At 46.6% G+C, this 12,973-nt stretch overlaps 1 protein-coding gene across 5 annotated transcripts in view; it reads right to left on the bottom strand.

The window, feature by feature from the left end:
* Positions 1–12,973, bottom strand: part of PLCG2 (phospholipase C gamma 2) — a 202,115-nt gene that overhangs the window by 155,674 nt on the left and 33,468 nt on the right. The window contains exon 1 of one of the 5 annotated variants that reach the window (XM_059903785.1): positions 8,073–8,144. The exons of the other annotated variants lie outside the window; for them this stretch is intronic. The gene's annotated coding sequence lies outside the window, so the exon portion shown is untranslated. Of the gene's footprint in view, positions 1–8,072; positions 8,145–12,973 lie in introns of those variants that run through there. 5 annotated transcript variants of the gene reach the window in all.

Raw genomic sequence — 12,973 nt, 5'->3', positions numbered from 1 at the left:
CATGACACTTCTTCTCCACAGCATAATGGGTAGGGGGAGAAGCAACCCAATATATTCAGATACATATGGCAGAAAGCCCCCTGTCATGAGTTAGCTATTTTAGGGCTCAAGGGCATTAAGTCAGTGGGTGGTGGAGGCTGGATTTGAACCCAAGTCTGTCTGGGGCCAGAGCCCATGGGCACACAGGCCCACTGCCCATCCCCAGCATTAATAGGAGGCGTTCAGGCAGGAAGAAGTGAGTGTGTAACCACTCCGCATAGATTCACAAATGGGTCAGGAAGTGACCTCAAAGGGTGGAGGGAACTTTCTTTTCCTTTTCATATAAAAAGAAAGAAAAGGGGGAGGGGGGAATAACCTGAAAGAAAATTGTGTTTTAATCAGCATTGTCTTGACTTTCTATTCTGAGTCCCTCACCAGTCCTCAGGGATGCACAAGTTTTTCCCCATAACCCTCTTCCATTTGCTAGCAGCCATGGTGCATTGGACCATTAGCCAACCCCCTCAGTGCCTCAGTTTCCCTCTCTGCAAAATGGGTATATTAACTGTCCTACCTCCCAGGGTGATTATAAGGATTAAATGAGACGAGGGATAAAACAGGCATCATAGTTCAACCATCAGGGCTGACTATCTTCAGCATTGTTATTGGGAGGAAGAAGAAAAAGCCCCGTGGTGCAATGGGAAGGTATGGATTTGGAAGACAGAGAGATCTGGTTTCAAGTCCCAAATGGCCACTTCCTTAGCTGTGTGACCTTAAGCTGGTCAGTTACCCTCTCTGAACCTCCAATTTCCCCATCATTCGACCTACCTTTGGGATATAAAGAATAGGCAATCTACAGAGACGGAAAGTAGAGTAGTGGTTGTCTGGGACTGGGAGACATGGGGGTCTTGGAAGGTGATGACTAGGAGGTACAGGGTTTCTCTGTGGAGTGATGAAAATGTTCTAAAATTGATTATGATGATGGTTGCACAGCTCTGTGAATACACGAAAAGCCATTGAACTGTACACTTTAAATTTTTGTGTTTTTTTGGCCACGCTACGCGGCATGCGGGATCTTCCCCGACCAGGGATCGAACCCATGCCCCCTGCCTTGGGAGCAAGGAATCTTAACCACTGGACCACCAGGGAAGTCCCTGAACTGTACACTTTAGATAGGTGAATTGTATGGGATGTGAACTCTATGTCAAAGCTGTTCAAAAAAAACCCACCTACCTTAGAAGGCTGTTTAAAGAATTAATGGCTGGGACTTCCCTGGTGGTACAGTGGTTAAGAATCCGCCTGGGGGGGCTTCCCTGGTGGTGCAGTGGTTGAGAATCCACCTGCCAATGCAGGGGACACGGGTTCGAGCCCTGGTCTGGGAAGATCCCACATGCCACGGAGCAACTAGGACCGTGAGCCACAATTACTGAGCCTGCGCGTCTGGAGCCTGTGCTCCGCAACAAGAGAGTCCGCGATAGTGAGAGGCCCGCGCACCGCGATGAAGAGTGGCTCCCACTTGCCGCAACTGCAGAAAGCCCTCGCACAGAAACGAAGACCCAACACAGCCAAAAATAAATAATAAATAAAAAAAGAATCCGCCTGGGGCTTCCCTGGTGGCGCAGTGGTTGAGAATCTGCCTGCCAATGCAGGGGACGCGGGTTCGAGCCCTGGTCTGGGAAGATCCCACATGCCGTGGAGCAACTGGGCCCGTGAGCCACAATTACTGAGCCTGCGCGTCTGGAGCCTGTGCTCGGCAACGAGAGGCCGCGATAGTGAGAGGCCCGCACACCGCGATGAAGAGTGGCCCCCGCTTGCCACAACTAGAGAAAGCCCTCGCACAGAAACGAAGACCCAACAAAGCCATACATACATACATACATACATACATACATAAAAAGAATGTAAGCAGACAAGAATAGCATTAAAAAAATAAAAAATAAAAATAAAAAAATTAAAAAAAATAAAAAAAAGAATCCGCCTGCCAATGCAGGGGACACGGGTTTGATCCCTGGTCTGGGAAGATCCCACATGCTTCAGAGCAACTAAGCCCGCGAGCCACAACTACAGAGCCCATGTGCCACAACAACTGAAGCCCACGCGCCTAGAGCCCGTGCTCCACAACAAGAGAAGCCACCGCAGTGAGAAGCCCATGCACCGCAATGAAGAGTAGCCCCTGCTCGCCGCAACTAGAGAAAGCCCACGCACAGCAACGAAGACCCAACACAACCAAAAATAACTAAATAAAAAAAAAATTAAAAGAAAATAGAATTAATGGCTAACAGCTTAGCACAATGCAGTCTTCAATAAAGTAGCAGCTGCTCATTATAATAATCATTATTAGATAGTGGGTCTTCTGAACCTGGCCGTCCTCTCCGGATCACGCACGGCAGCGGCCAGGCTGAGGTCCACCGCGCTGCCCCAGGGCCTTGCCAACCTCCTCCCTCCACCCCACAGCCAAAAACAACCAGAAAACCCCGAGAGGTTTTGAGTTTGGTTTCCTTTCCTGATATTGTTCAGAGAAGTGCATGTCCCCTGGGGACAAGCTGAGTCCCAGCTGCTGGCTGGCAGGCCTCTGTGAGAGGAAGTACCACCCAGAACTGGCTTCCAGACCTGGTCAGGGTTAGGCTCAATCTAGAAGTTTCCACATGGGGGGGGGCGGTCAGACCCCCTATTTTTTTTATCAGCTTTCCTGAGGTATAATTGGTACTAAACTGCGCACAATTAAAGCATACAAGCTGATGAATTTCGACATACGCATACACCTGAGAAACCATCACTGCAATCAGGGCAATAAACATTCATCACCTTCAAAAGTTTCTTGTATCCTTTTGTTATTGTTGTCATTTTTTGTGTTGTTGTATTTGCATGTGTATGTGTGGTAAGAACACAACATGATACCTGCTCTCTCAACAAGTTTTTTTTTTTTTTAAGATTTATTTATTATTTATTTATTTATTTTAGGCTGCGTCAGGTCTTAGTTGCAGCACGCAGGCTCTTCATTGTGGTGCGCGGGTTTCTCTCTAGTTGTGGCGCGCGGGTTCCAGAGCGCATGGGCTCTGCAGTTTGCGGCACGCGGGCTCTAGTTGAGGCTTGCGAGCTCAGTAGTTGTGGCACGTGGGCTTAGTTGCCCCACAGCATGTGGGATCTTAGTTCCCTGACCAGGGATCGAACCCGCGTTCCCTGTATTGCAAGGCAGATTCTTTACCACTGGACCACCAGGGAAGTCCCTCAACAAGTTTTTAAGTGTAAAATACAGTACTGTTAACCCTAGGCACATGCTGTAATGCAGATTTCTAGAACTTACTCATCTTGTAAAGCAGAAACTTTAGATCCATTGAACAACTCCCCATTTCCCCCTCCTCCCAGCCCCTGGCAACCATCATTCTATGCTCTGCTTCTATAAGTTTGACTATTTTAGATGCCTCATATGAGAGGAATCATGCAGTGTTTTTCCTTCTGTGTCTGGCTTATTTCATTTAGCATAATGTCCTCCATGTTGTCGCAAACAATAGAATTTCCTTCTTTTTAGAGGGTGAATAACATTCCACTGTATTTATACACGACGTTTTCTTTATTCATTCATGCATCCATAGAGGTTTAGATTGTTTCCATATCTTGGCTATTGTGAATAATGCTGCAACGAACATGGGAGTGCAGATACCTCTTCATGATACTGCTTTCAATTCTTTGGGATATACACCCAGAAGTGGGATGGCTGGATCATATGGTAGTTCTATTTTAAAATTTTGGGGAAGCGCCAGTGTTTTTCATAGCAGCTGCACCATTTTACATTCCCACCAATAGTGCACAAGAGTTCCAATTTCTCCACTTCCTCTCCAACTCTTGTTTACTTTTGTTTTTTTGGTGATAGCCCATCATAACAGGTATAAGGTGATACCTCACTGTGGTTTTCATTTGCATTTCCCTGATGATTACCGATGCTGAGCACCTTTTCATATACCTCTAGGCCATTTGTATGTCTTCTTTAAAGAAACATCTTCAGGTCCTTTGCCCATTTTTAAGGCAGGTTATTTGGGGTGTTTGTTTGTTTGTTGCTATTGAGTTGTAGGGGGTCTGCTATTCAAATTGAGCGCTGCTTGGAAAAGCCTCTGGTCCCGTGGTTTTAATTTGGGCTTCTCAAAAAACGGGTAGATGACCTAAATAGACATTTCTCCAAAGAAGACATACAGATGGCCAACAGGCACATGAAAAGACACTCAACATCACTAATTATTAGAGAAATGCAAATCAAAACTACAATTATGTACCACCTCACAGCTGTCAGAATGGCCATCATCAAAAAGTCTACAAATAACAAATGCTGGAAAGAGTGTGGAGAAAAGGGAACCCTCCTACATTGTTGGTGGGAATGTAAGTTGGTGCAGCCACTATGTAAAACAGTATGGAAGTTCCTCAAAAAACTAAAATAGAGTTGCCATATGATCCAGCAATCCCACTCCTGGGCATATATCTGGACAAAACTATAATTCAAAAAGATACATGTACCCCTATGTTCACAGCAGCACTATTCACAATAGCCAAGACATGGAAACAACCTAAATGTCCATCGACAGATGAATGGATAAAGAAGATGTGGTACATGTATACAATGGAATACTATCCAGCCATAAAAAAGAAGGAAATAATGCCATTTGCAGCAACATGGATGGACCTAGAGATTATCACACTAAGTGAAGTTAAGTCAGAAAGAGAAAGACAAATACTGTATGATATCACTTATATGTAGAACCTAAAATATGACACAAATATGGGACTTCCCTATTGGTCCAGTGGTTAAGACTCTGCGCTTCCAACGCAGGGGGCTCGGGTTCGATCCTTGGTTGGGGGACTAAGATCCCATATGCTGTGGGGTGCGGCCAAAAAAAAAATATGACACAAACTTATCTACGAAAAAGACTCACAGACATAGAGAGCAGACTTGTGGTTGCCAAGGAGGAGGAGGGGTGGGGGAGGGTTGGATTGGGGGTTTGGGATTAGCAGACGCAAACTATTATATATAGAATGGATAAACAATAAGGTCCTACTGTATAGCACAGGGAACTATATTCAATATCCTGTGATAGACCATAATGGAAAAGAAGATGAAAAAGAATGTATATGTATAACTGATTCACTTTGCTGTACAGTAGAAATTACCACAGCACTGTAAATCAACTATACTTGAATAAAATAAATTTTTTAAAAACATAAATGAAGGACTTCCCTGGTGGTGCAGTGGTTAAGAATCCGCCTGCCAATGCAGGGGACACGGGTTCAATCCCTGGCCCGGGAAGATCCCACACGCTGTGCAGCAACTAAGCCCGTGCGCCACAGCTGCCGAGGCTGCACTCTAGAGCCTGCACGCCACAACTACTGAGCCCGTACGCCCTAAAGCCCATGAGCCACAACTACTGAGCCCACACGTTGCAACTGCTGAAGCTCTCGCGCTCTAAGGCCCGTGCTCCACAACAAGAGAAGCCACTGCAGTGAGAAGCCCGCGCACCGCAATGAAGAGTAGCCCCCGCTCGCCGCAACTAGAGAAAGCCCGCGCGCAGCAACAAAGACTCAATGCAGCCAAAAAATAAATAAATTGTTTTTAAAAAATGAAATAAACAAGGCTGATTGGGCAAAGCTGATCAATGCCCTTGGATAATGGTTCTCTTTGACTGGGGAGGGACAGAAGACAGGCTCTTGGTGACCTGTGATGGTCTCAATTTTGAGCTGGTGATTAACATGAGGTGGTCACCCAATGAAAATGTATTGAGCCTTATGCTTACAACTTGTGCGACTTTATGTTATACCTCAATAAAAAAATTAATATTTTTAAAAGGCTGTTCAATGTGTTAACAGGTTGTCTCTGATTTATGTTTCTGCCTTCAGTGTTTTCTACATATGCTTTACTGAGCATGTCTTAGCTATACGAGAAAACCAAATGTGTTTCAAAATCAAGGCTGTCACAGGTCACTTTTCTGCATTATGTCATGCAACAATAAAAACATTAAAATACAAGGGCATTAGCTAAAGGGAAGAGGAAGCATTTAAAATCTTTGCCATTTACCAAAATCAGTAACATGTTTTTAGTACCTACCTTGCACCAGGACCCTTCATGCAGTAAATGCATTAACCCCTCACAGCAAAGTTAGGAAGCTCAGTTATTCTCATGTCTCTTTTACCGATGAGGAAACTGAGGCTCAGAGGTGTTAAATGATTCACAGAGGTGACGCAGCACTTGGTGGCAGAGCTGGACTCTGAAGCCGAGTGCCTTCTTCACGATCTGGGGTTATTTCGACTCCCACAAAGGACTCTTGCTTCTCCTGGGGGTTCTCAGGGAGGTCTAAGACACACTCAGAGATGCTGGGCCTACAGAATCAGAACCTCGAGGATGGAACCTGGAGATCTGCATTTTAACCACCCCACCACCCCACCCCATGATTCTTTTGTACCCTCTAGTATGGGCAACAGTGCCTTCTGATGAAACAAGGAAGAAACACATCATGGGCCTTTTCAGAGGTGGAAAGCAGTCTGGGCACTTTGGGCAGATATAGGAAGGTATTAGGGATAAAGATAAGGAGGTTATGCCTGGCAGATTCCAGAAAGATGACCTCATAATGAGTTCCTTTGGGAGAGGGGGCATTGACTAATACTCCCCCCATGGAATCCATGACGAATTCTCCTTAAACACCAATTTGACAGATCACTCATTCAGTCATTCAGCTTACCTAAATACCTGTTGAATGCTATGTGCCAGTCACTACTCTAGGTTCTGAGGATAAGAAAAGGAGAGATTCATTCTCTCTTAAGAGGTCGCAGCTGGTGGGAAAGATTAGCAGGTTAAAAAAAAATGGTTACTCACCTGTTAAAATGGCTAAACTAAAAACACCTGACGGGGAATTCCCTGGAGGTCCAGTGGTTAGGACTCGGCACACTCACTGCTAGGGCCCGGGTTCGATCCCTGGTTGGGGAATTAAGATCCCGCAAGCCTCGCAGCACGGCCAAAACAATAAATAAAAATAAATATAATTTAAAAAATAAAAACACCTGACAATCGCCAGTGCTGGAGTGCACGTGGAGCCACTGATGGGAATGCAAAATGGTGCAGCCTCTTTGGAAAACAGCTGGGCAGTTTCTTAACAATTTAAATACGGTTACCGGGCAATGCAACAATCCCACATCTAGGTGTCTACCTGAGAGAAATAAAAACATACGTCCATGCAAAGATCTACACACTAATGTTTACAGCAGCTTTATAATCAATGAAAACTGGAAACAGCACAAATGCCTTTCAACTGGTGAAGAGATAAACAAACATTCATACACTGAAATAGCAGCCACGGATAAAAGGGAAGAAATACCAAGGATGCATCTCCCCTGCCCTATGCTAAGTGAAAGATGCCAGCACCAAAAGACCACAGAGCTATGATTCCATTGATAGGACATTCTGGAGGAGGCAAAACCACAGGGACAGAAAATAGATCACTGGGTGCCAGAGACTGGGGGTGTGGAGGGGGGGGTGACTACAAAAGAACATTACAGACTTTGCGGGGTGGGGGCAGATGGAACTGTTTTACGTTTGGTCGTGGTAGAGTTACATGACTTTATGAACTTGCCAAAACTCGTAGAACTCTGTACCCAAAAGGGTGAATTTTACTGAGTGTAAATCATATTTTATTAAGAAAAAAAAAAAAAGATGATTACAATACAGGTGTTAAGGCCAAGGTTGAGAGAGAAGGGATAATTAACGCAGGTTTGGGGGAAAAAAATGAGAAGAGAGGATCAGGAAGGCTTCCTGAAGGTGGTGATCCTTTCACTGAGACTAGAGAAAGGACGGGAGTTCAAGTTCCCAGAACGTGAAGTTGAACTGGGAGGAGAGGAGAGGGGGCGGGATTTCAGACAGGGGAACCGCCTGAGTGACGCACGCTCTGGGAGTGACTCAGTTCTGCGGGAGTGAGGGCTGGATGTGCCTGGAGGGGAAGGAAGGCAGGCAGGGCCGGCTGAGTCCTGCTGAGGCATGTGGACTCTACCCGGGAACAATGGGAGCTACCGAAGGTCTCAGAGCAGAAAAGTGACTCGGATGATTTCTGGTTTGTTAAACTCACAGTTGAGCAGGAGGAGGGCGGGATGAGGGAGCCGGGCTGAAGGCAGGAGGGCTGGTCGAGACGTTCTTTGCCTACGGTTGTGCGTCCTTGGCTGAGGCATTCTGTCACTCAGCAGACATTAACCAAGCACTTGCCACTTGCCAGGCACTGTTAACAGAAGCCGGGGATATAAGAATGGACCCAAACTCCCTGTGTCTCTTGCGTTCTACTGGGGAAGACAGACCATAAACGAGGAAACACAGTGTCAAGGTCATTGCAGATGGGGTGGAGCAGGCGAATATTATGGGGGAGGTGAGGGAGGTGTTTGGACCTGGCGGCACAAAGGCCTCTCAGAGGAGGTGCCATCGGAGCGGACCTTAGGAGGAGGGGCGAGGGGCTGGCTCCGGGAGGCTCTGGAGAAGGAACTTCTCAGGCAAAAGCAAAGGCCCCAGCGACACACCTGATCGCTTTCGAGGGTCACACAACGGGTGCAGGATGTGGAACCCCTAAAGCCCTGGGGTGGGGGGCAGCTATGCCTCCCTGGGGTCTCTGTTCCCGCAGGAGAGGGACAGGGCCTTCGCCGGGAGCAGCTATGTTTCCCTTCATATTCCGGTGAATAACAGTTTAAGGGCCCGAGTGTGAGCGCGGAGAGAACAGCCTGTCCATAAGGGCAGCTTTCCTCTCGGGTCTAAAGGTCACAGCCGTTGCCGTTATAAACAGCGCCCATGTGGACACAACCACAGCAGCTCCAGAGTCGGGGAGACTCAGGACATACCTGGGAAGGCCAAGCTGGATTTTCACATTTAAAAAAATTTTAAAAAGACCCTAGCAAGCAAACACACATCAGTGACTGGTGACTCATGTGTTTCCCGAACCCTCCCCGTCAACAGAGCAGGCCCTGCTCAAGTCTCTCCTGGCCTGTCACCTCCCTTGGCCACACAGCATGGGGTCCACAGGGGTCATTCCTGCACAGATTGAACCTTTGCATCAAGCCTGAATTAAGCCACTAATCGGCCAGCCAGACCCCCAACTTGTAAGGGACCAAAATGTCACTGACAAGTGCATTTGTCTCCTGGGGCTGCTGTAACAAAGTACCACTGGGGAGCTTAAAACAACAGAAATCCATTCTCTAATAGTTCAGGAGCCAGGAGTCCGAAGTCAAGGTGTCGGCAGGGTTGGTTCCTCCTGGAGGCTCTGCGGGGGCCAGCAGCCCTTGGTGTCCCTCGGCGTGCAGATGCACCAGTGCAGTCTGGGCCTCCACTGTCACATGGCTTCTCCCGGTGAGTCTGTGTCTGCACACCCTCTTTCCTCTGGGTCTCTCTGCATCCTCTCTTCTTTTGCTAAGGAGACCAGCCATTGGATTTAGGGCTCATCCTAACCCCAAATGACCTCATCTTAACTTGACTACATTGGCAAAGACCCTATTTCTGGACCTCCCTGGTGACGCAGTGGTTAAGAATCCGCCTGCCAGTGCAGGGGACACGGGTTCGAGCCCTGGGCCAGGAAGATCCCACATCCATGGAGCAACTAAGCCCGTGCGCCACAACTACTGAGCCTGCGCTCTAGAGCCTGCAAGCCACAACTACTGAGCCCACGTGCCACAACTACTGAAGCCCGCGTGCCTAGAGCCTGTGTTCCACAATGAGAGAAGCCACCGCAATGAGAAACACACTGACCGCAAAGAGTAGCCCCCGCTCGACACAACTAGAGAAAGCCAGCGTGCAGCAACAAAGACCCAATGCAGCCAAAAATAAATAAATAAATAAAAGACCTTATTTCCAACTATGGTGACATTCTGAGGTTCCGGGTGGACATGAATTTGGGATGGACCCTATTCAACTTAATCCACGAGGTAACAAGCAAGGTGGAGAAAACAGGGCTTGCCACCAGCTTCTCAGAGACCTGGAATTACCAGAGAGCTCAGCTTGTGGCTGAAAAGACAACCACAGGGGGTGAGGGTGAGACCCCCCTCCCCACAAGGGTATGCCTGGGTGATAATCCATGGGGCTAAACTGCCTTCCAAGGAGAGTGAGGTACTCAAAAGCCACCTGTGGGCAACTGTATTTTCCAAAGACACCTGTCCATACAATCTGCTCTTCCGCAATGTGACACTGATATTCCTCCTTTGAGAGGTGGGGTCCAGGTCCCCTTCCCTTGAACCTGGCCAATCTTTGTAACCTTTTATAACTGCCTCAATAGAAGGTGGCAGAAGGGACAATGCATGAAGCTTCTGCCTGGCTCAGGACGCACACCTTAGGAGCCCCAAGCTGACTTAAGAAGACCAGCTCCCCTGAACTCACCATGCTGGAGAGTCTGAAGAGAGAGACTGCACAGAGATGACGAGATGCCCAGGGAACCCCAGCTGCTCCAGCTCTCCTCTGGTCAAGTCCCTCCAGCCCAGCACCAGATATGAGCATGAAGCAGCCTTTGAGATGGTCCCAAAACAAATCAGCACCTGCCTGCAATAGCATGAGAGACTCCCCACCCCCAGCCAGAACTGCCCTGCCTCTCCCAAATTCCTGACCCATAGAAACCATGATAGACCATCAATGAGCGTTGTGGTTTCAAGCCAGGGCGAATTTGTTATGCAGCAACAGATAACGGGTACAAGGGGTCTGCTTTGCTGAGTGGGGTTTGCAAGTCTGGGACAGAGCAGAATTGTCCAAGGCAGTGGAAGCAAGGCAGGGCTTCTGAACACCAGGCTTGTGTTCAGAAGCTGGCGACGGGAGAAGCAGGTGTCAGAGGGCACATACCTGGCAAAGGCAGTAGCAGAGACACCCAGCATCCAACAGCAGCAGGACCAGAGGCTAAAGCCTCCAAGCCCAGGGGAACCAGCTGTGCTGTCTGTGCCCGACCCTGGCAGGGGTGACCTGTGCCTGGTTCTGCCTTGCTTCTGGTCGTGTAGATTCCAGACCTGGATCTCTGTCCTTCCAGAGAGTGTGCAAGCCACCTAATATCCTTCAAAAAATTCCTTGTTTTTGCTAACACTAGAATGGGTTTGTCCTCTACCTCCTACAACTAATGGATACATTGTATGGTCGAGATGACTCCTAACTATGTAAAGAAAACTACGTACACCTAAAAGACTGGAAAGGAGCTGTTGACAAGTGTGGAGTGGAAAGAATGACATACTACGGTTTAAGGGGAAATTGACATGTATATGTCTATATGTATAAACCAGCTCCAAAAAATCACCAAGAAAGTGGTAATAGTGGGTGTCCCTAGGAGGAGTTTGGGTGGCTGGGGCTCAGGGCAGGAGACTTATTTTAAACTTTAGAATTCTGTAGTTGTGCAAATATTACCTGTCAAAAAATAAATACCTAACTGAATTGATAAGAAGGATAAAGAGGGACTTCCCTGGTGGCACAGTGGTTAAGACTCTGCACTCCCAATGCAGGCGGCCCGGGTTCGATCCCTGGTCTGGGAACTAGATCCCACACGCATGCCGCAACTAACAGTTCGCATGTCACAACTAAGGAGCTGGCGAGCTGCAACTAAGGAGCCCTTGAGTCGCCACTAAGGAGCTCACGTGCCACAACCAAGAAGCCCGCCTGCCACAACTAAGACCCGATGCACCCAAATAAATAAATAAATAAATATTAAAGAAAAAAAAAGGATAAAGGAAAAGGAAACATTAGTAAACACTAATCATGATGGTCTCAGGTGGTTATTTTTCCACCTCTTTATACATTTCTCTATTTTTCAAATATCTTAGCATGGGAATGTATACTTTAATAATCAGAAAAAAAGGCACCAGGAAAAAGGACTGAAGCCCACAAAATGGAAGAAGATACTTGAAAATCATATATTTGTACCTTGTATCTAGACTATACAACTCAATAATAAGACCAATAACCCAATTTAAAAATGGGTAAAAAAATCCAAATAGACGTTTTTCCAGAGAAGATATACAAATGGCCAATAAGCACATGAAAAGATGCTTTTCATTAGCCATCTGGAAATGCAAATTGAAATCACATGAGATACCACTTCACACCCACTAGGACTGCAAACCTGAAAAAGACAATAACAAGCATTGACAAGGATGAGGGAGAAATTAGAAGTCTCATACACTGCTGGTGGGAATGTAAAATGGTGTAGCTGTTTTGGAAAACAACCTGGCAGTTCCTCAAAAGGTTAAACAGAGTTATTATATGACTCAGCAATTCCATGCCCAGGTGTATACCCAAGAGAACTGAAAATGTTCACAAAAACACTTGTAATGACGTTAATATCAGCATTACTCATAACAGAGGAAAGGTGGAAACAATCCAGATGCCCACCAATGAATGAATGGATAAACAAATTGTGGAATATCCATACGATGGAATATATTCAGCAATAAAACGAAATTAAGTACTGATACACACTACAACATGAATGAACCTCGACAACATTAGGCAAAGTGAAAGAAGCCAGTCACGAAAGACCACCTAGAGTGTGATTCCATTTACATGAAACATCTAGAACAAGCAAAGCTATAGAGACAGAAGGTAAATTTGTGACTGAAGGTGGCTGCGGAAAAGGGGAAATGAGGAGTGGCTGCTTAATGGGTATGGGGTTTCTGTTTGGGGTGATAATAAATGTTCTAAAATTAACTGTGGTGATGGTTTCACAACTGTGTGAATACACTAGAAGCCACTGAATATACACTTTAAATGAGTGAATGGTATGGTATGTGAATTATGTCTCAAACTGTTCAAAGTGTAAAAAAACAGAACTGAAGGAAAATGTCAAACAATGCCTTTTTTCTGTTGGTTTGGGATTGTGTGTGTGTGTGTGTGTGTGTGTGTGTGTGTGTGTGTGTGTGTGCTTTGTTTCCAGGGCCTGGCACAAATTGGAGTCCAGCAAATGTCTACTAAATGAACGGATGGACAAATGACAAAAGGATGGCTTGGCTGGCTGGCTGGCTGGCTGGCTGG

Source organism: Balaenoptera ricei, chromosome 19 (genome assembly GCF_028023285.1).
Source record: "Balaenoptera ricei isolate mBalRic1 chromosome 19, mBalRic1.hap2, whole genome shotgun sequence".
Lineage (NCBI taxonomy): Eukaryota > Metazoa > Chordata > Mammalia > Artiodactyla > Balaenopteridae > Balaenoptera > Balaenoptera ricei.
Note: the sequence above shows the minus strand (reverse complement) of the source record. Positions and strands in the feature narration are given on the sequence as shown.